We start from the raw sequence: 6,123 nt of genomic DNA on the forward strand, positions 1-6,123 counted from the left end.
CACAATATGGTTTCAAATTAAAAAGTTTGAATTAAAAAGTTGTAGACCTCGTCAAGATCTACAACTTTCATATAAAGTTTATCTCCATGTGAGTTCATATGAAAAAGTACGATATTTTTAAGATGTGCTGAACTGAGAAGAGAAATTCTGCCGGTTCAACTGGCAGTAAGGTGGGTCAAGTTAAATTCCACCATTTCAGTTGGCTATAGTTGCTTATATACGTATAGATTTGTAATTTTTTTATTAGGATATATATTTTGTAAAACACTATAAATAAAAAAAATTCGAGCCATTTTTTTTAGAATAGCGGATAGCCAACTTTTGGAACAGTGATAACTGAGGTTGTGTGAGCCAGGGAGCTTGTTTTGTTATTAATAGTAAAGTTAAGACAAGTATAGTGTTTCAGGTACTGCATCTTTTCTGCGACACTATGTCCGTTTTAGCAATTTCAAACATATCATACTAATTAGTCATTGCTTGATGCTTGATGCTAGTTATTTTTTGTTTTCTGCGATGGAAGGGGATGCAAACTGGTCAATTCTACAATGAATATCTGATCAGTCTCGTTTACGTGTTTGTTAGGATTCTGAAAGCTCACATGCCCCAAAAGAAGATTAAGAATGGTCTAATAGTTGCAAGGGAAAACATAATGATGCTTGACTGAGTAAGAGACGATAATGAAGCATATGGCGCGCAACAAAATTTTCCCACAAAGTTCTTCAGAAAACAAACCATGCAATTGAGATCAATAGCGTCGGAAGTTAAGCTGGAAAGAAAATTTGTAAAAAAAAGGATAAAAAAGTGTCCGACCTGCCGGATTCGAACCAGCGACCTAAGGATTTATCTGCGAACGACTACAGTCCTCCGCTCTACCAACTGAGCTAAGGTCGGATTGTGAAACTTCCAATAACTTTATATTAATAACCTAGTGAACCTCTTAGCAACAGTTGAAGGTTTATTTCCATGGAAAAGCGACAAGATTTCCAACCAGGACTTCCCAGTTTCTTTTAGGCCTTAATTTCAAAGTGCTTTTCTGTTTCACGATCGAGACCACAGTCGATACCACCCAGCCTACTGAAGTTTCTAGTTTTAGCAGCTGCTAGCTAGCCGAGATTGAGCCAGTAGCCTGAAGTAGCAACAATCACGGTAGACTTTGCTCGTAATTTAGTCGTTATGTTTCATCTGCGTGCTCCCTATTTTAGGGGTGATCGGTAGTGCTGGCTGCAGCAACCCGCTACAGCAGCTACAGCCACGCACGTTTGTTTATCTACACCACATCCAATCCGTTCATGCTGCACGTTGTGCTTTTGTTGATGACTCTGGTCCAAGGGATTAAGGGCATACAACCCTAGCTAAGTTGGTGTCAAATTAATAAGGCGATTGACCGATTGTTGGCAAGTATTGATTTTGTCATCAACACGCAAGAGAGAAACAGTTTGAATGTTGTACACCTACGGTCGTAGGAAGAGGAACGACCACTCGATAATGCACCAGACAAGTGAAAAAGTCTAAACTTGGTATGAGTCTCACACAGTACATGTCGTGCACTTTGTCTTTCATACTGGACCCATCCAGTTCATGAGGTCCACTCATGTTGAGAGGCTGCTATAGGTTTATCATTTTTTAGATTAAGGGCCTAGGAAGGCCAGTTTTATGTGTAAAATCGGTGGAAATTACAAGCTCTGAATCTAATGCGATGTTGCCTGGTTGCGAAGTGATGGACTCGTTCTTGTATTGAAGGATGATGAGCGGAGCCTTTTTGCCTGGACATGTATTGCGCATTTGCGCTAGAAGGCAACGGTGATGATGAACGGCACGAGGAGGACGACGGGATGTCGGAGTGGCACCAATGTCCGCGGCGGAACCAAGCTGCATCAGCAGAGTTTTTTTTTTTTGGCATTTACCCAAACAGCGTTTTACAGGGGTAAGAAAATTCAGTAGTATTCTTGTGCACTAACAAATACAACCGGAAGTTGTTTATATATGTAAAAAATCACAAAACGTCCAAACAGGGCGTAAGGATAAAAAAAATCCGGCCTCGACCGTTGACATGTCCATAGAGAAAGGGATACAGAGATGTAGTACTTAAACTACCAGCAAATAGTTTGAGTACTTTAGGTAGGTTTGTTTAGGATGATATTTTACAGAGCAAGGGCCTCCTATCTTCATCAGAAAGTTTGCTAGAAATTAAACGAAGCCCACAAACGGCCCACTAATTCTGCCCAGACGGAGCTCGCGCGCTGGGCCTTTCTCCGCGCGCGACTATTAAGATAGCAATCTATCGCGCGTGCGAGGTAGCAGTCCTAATTCGATCGATTAAATCTTCAGCCTGCTAGATTCGGCTTGGCCCATCTTATATTTTCTCTTTTTCTCATGTCAGCTCGGTACGTCTTGCATTCAGTTTACCTCAGCCCGTCAGTAACAAGTTCGGCCCATTTAATTCTGCAGTAACCTAGATTCAGTTGGTCTGTTTTTCTCCTTTTAGTCAGCTTAGCTCGGCCCATCTTTATTCCCTCTTTTTCTGCTGCTCGGCAGAAATAATGTTGGGAGTGGGATTTGAACGACCTACCAGATTGGAGGGAAGTGTACTACCATTACACTACAAGTGGCTTGTGGTTGAAATGAATCACGGACTTATTTAGACAGTATATTTATAACTATGGTTGCAGCCTATACCTTATTTCCATTTCACCTTTCATTTGTGCTACTAGATTTTATTTAATGTTTTCTTTTCTTTTAAATTTTACTTTATTTTTTATATTTGTTTCTTACTTATTTTTTTCTATTTTATGTATTTTATTGTTTTTATTATATATATTTCCTTCAATATTTTTTAGTCCTTTGCAAAATAATTATACATATTTTGTTTGCCTCTAAAAATGATTTGGTCAAGCGTGGAGTCATGTTAAATTTTAGATTAATTTATTCATGATGTTAAATTATTTGTTGGTTTTATAGACTTTTCATTCTTTGTTTATCTTTTATTTCATTTGATTTTGATGTTAAGTTATATTAATTTGTTTGAGGTGTGAAAATCGCTGGTGCGCGAGTTCGTATAATTTGTTCTAGATGTATATATTTTTATTCCTTAAGTTTGGATAATTTATACTAAGTGTACAAATATTTATTATTTGAGTTTAGATAATTTATGTTAGGTTTATGCATGGTTGTTCTATTAGTTTATATAATTTTTTCAATATGTATAACTATTTTATCCCATGAGTTTATATAGTTTGTTCCATCTATACATTATTTTGTTATGCGATATTTATAATTTGTTCCAATGGTATATATCTTTGTTCTCTAAATTTGTATATATGTTCTTTGTGTAGACTTATATTGTTCCATAAGTTCATTAATTTGTTGAAGTGTAGAAGTTGTTGTTCCACGAGTTTACATAATTTGTTCTAGAGTTATATATCTTTGTTCCTTGAGTCCATATAATTTGTTCGATGCGTTTTCTTCATTAAGTTCATATATTTTTTTTGAGAAGTACAAATATTTCTATGAATTCTATAATTTATTCTAGAGATATAATTTTTTTTCACTGAGTTCCAATGCATACAAATCTTTTGTTAGGTGAGTTCACAGAATTTGTTCCGTTTATATATAAGGTTTCTGATTAATAGATTGTTTTGGTTGAAACTTTTTTTATATATAGATGATGTCATCAAGTTTATCCTCCGCATGCATGCATAAATTATGTTCCCTGCTATGAGCTAGCTATTAGTAATAGTCTAAAATATATATAGCCACAGTCTATCATAGTAGCACACCGATACGCACGGCTAGACCATTAGCGCAGGTAGGTTGCAAAATTATTTTTTCCTTCTTTCTAAAAAATATTTTTTTCTTAATAAAATATATATATTTAAAAATCTGATAATAAGAAATTTAATGATGCAATCGGAATTTGAATTTGATGGTTCATATAATTTATTTCAGGTATACATATATTTGTTCTGTGAGTTTCTATAATTTATTTTAAGGGTATACATTTTTGTTTTGTGAGTTTGAATACTTTGTTCGATGCATATGATTATTTTGTTCCATGAGTTTATTGAATTTGTTCTACGTGTACGTGTCAAGCAGAAAATATGCAACATTGATTAAAAAATATGAATAAAAAAATTTATCCAAATATAGTTAAGTGGGATATTGTTGTGAAGGTTTTATTTAATAAACCAATGGTGTAATCGGAATTTTATAGCTTTTTTAATTTTCAATTGCGTTTGTCTCTCTTGCATGCATGCACTAGTTCTTTTTCACTTTTTAGGGACAACTACCAAAGAAGCAATCTTATTGAGCTGAATTATGATCCATCGTGGCCTGCTAATCATGGTTCCTTCAAGCGCATGCGATTCTGTAGGTAATAGTGACGCGCGGTTGAAGGCAACATTGCGAGAATTTGTCGCCTCTGACGGCATACAAACGGACCCATTTTCTCCCCAGCACATACATGCGTCAGGAGTTCTTTCTTGCTTGTCCTATAAAAAAAGAGTTCTTTCTTTCTTTCTTCTTTCTTTCTTCCGAGGAAAAAGTGTATTTTTTATCCCTTAATTATTTTGAAAGTGTGATATTCATCCCTGGTGCAAATCAATCCCTTAACTAATTATATCACTGCTTAGCAATGTAACATGCTGAGTTAAAAATATAAAATCAATAAAAATATTTCAGTACATCCTCTAAATTGACTACCCTTTACCTTTCTTCCAAAAAAATTAACAGACTGGTTACACTCAATTGTTATTGTGATTGCCTCAACATAAGACGTGGACAAGCAGTGAATAGCATTTAGAAAGATGATTACATGACCTAAACTGCTATTATATGATACTAAACCATTGTTAAACTAAGGTGGGGATGATAAATACACCTGTTTAGTTAGTTAAGGGGTTATGCACCAAATGAAACATGAGGGATTAATATCACACTTTTGCAATACTTGAGGGATGAAAAATACACTTTTTCCTTCTTCTAATTATCCTCTGTTGGGGGGAAATATTAACGACCTCCTTGTATTCCTTAAACAACGGTCATAAGGGCCCAGGCCTACTACCAGCGACAGTGACCTCCGCCGACTTGGCATGACCAGGGAATATTCCGCTTCACCTCGCCCGACCGCCCGAGGGCCGCTCCGCATCCCCCGGGCGCAAGGGGTCGGACGCGCCCGACCCCTCGCCGCAGGGTTCCACCTCGCCCGACCCCGGGCGCAAGGGGTCAAACCCGCCCGACCCCTCGCCGCAAGGCTCCATCTCGCTCGACCCCGGGACGCTGGGTCGGACGCATCCGGACCCACAGGACAGAGCCTCACCTCACCCAAGGATGGGCGTGGACCAGCAGACGAGGGCGCAGATCTTGTGGGCCCCCACCGATCTCGCCATAAATGCAACCGATGGGGCGCCCATGCCCAGAATCCGGCTTTGACACGCAGAGAGGCGCCCGCGCTCCTCGACGTGACCGGCCAAAGCTTTCGGGCGGCGCACTGTAGCCATGACTGCACAGGGCTACAGCTACACCGTCCTAACTCTCCCCTGTGATGTTCGTCATAGGGTGCTCATCGCGCATGCTGCCTAACAAAGGAGGGTGCGTCGCCCAGTTTCCCGCTCGGCCTGGCGGCAGGGGTGTGTTAGCCGCGCCTCCCGGTCAGCAAGCAAGGCTACAGAGGTCGCCCGTCATTCACGACGTGCACAACTACGGCGGCCAGTCATCATCATCAACTTGCATGGCTACAGCGGTCGGTCGCCACGCACGTCTCGCATGCTCGGCTACAATGGCCGACCGCTGGGACGTCGATGGGGCCCAACGACAACCATCCCTCTTCGGTGGTCATGCTGACAGGAGACAGAAACCAGAAGGGAAGGCGGCGACCCCGGGGGCTCGGTCCTTCTCCCTGCGCTTTTACTCCCCTGCTTACCTTTGTTACTTCCCTTTTGAAGCGTCCCCACATAAGTAGAGACTAAATGTGATCCAAATTATCAGTCCCAGGAGGCTGATAACACATTTATTCAACAGATAGTTCAGAAACCGTACAGCTCCCGAAGGAGCGGGCGGGCAAGCCACACCCAAAGCAAGACTAAAGCGATAACAACACAAATCCAAGTTGCAGTCCAGTCGGACTCC

General features: G+C 40.1%; 1 non-coding gene across 1 annotated transcript; it reads right to left on the reverse strand.

The window, feature by feature from the left end:
* Nucleotides 1-804: 804 nt before the first annotated feature.
* Nucleotides 805-891, reverse strand: TRNAY-GUA (transfer RNA tyrosine (anticodon GUA)). The gene is given in 2 exon segments: nucleotides 805-840; nucleotides 855-891. It is a non-coding gene; the product is annotated as a tRNA-Tyr (tRNA).
* Between the last annotated feature and the right edge of the window lie 5,232 nt (nucleotides 892-6,123).

This window comes from Setaria viridis, chromosome 2, assembly GCF_005286985.2.
Source record: "Setaria viridis chromosome 2, Setaria_viridis_v4.0, whole genome shotgun sequence".
NCBI classification, from domain to species: domain Eukaryota; kingdom Viridiplantae; phylum Streptophyta; class Magnoliopsida; order Poales; family Poaceae; genus Setaria; species Setaria viridis.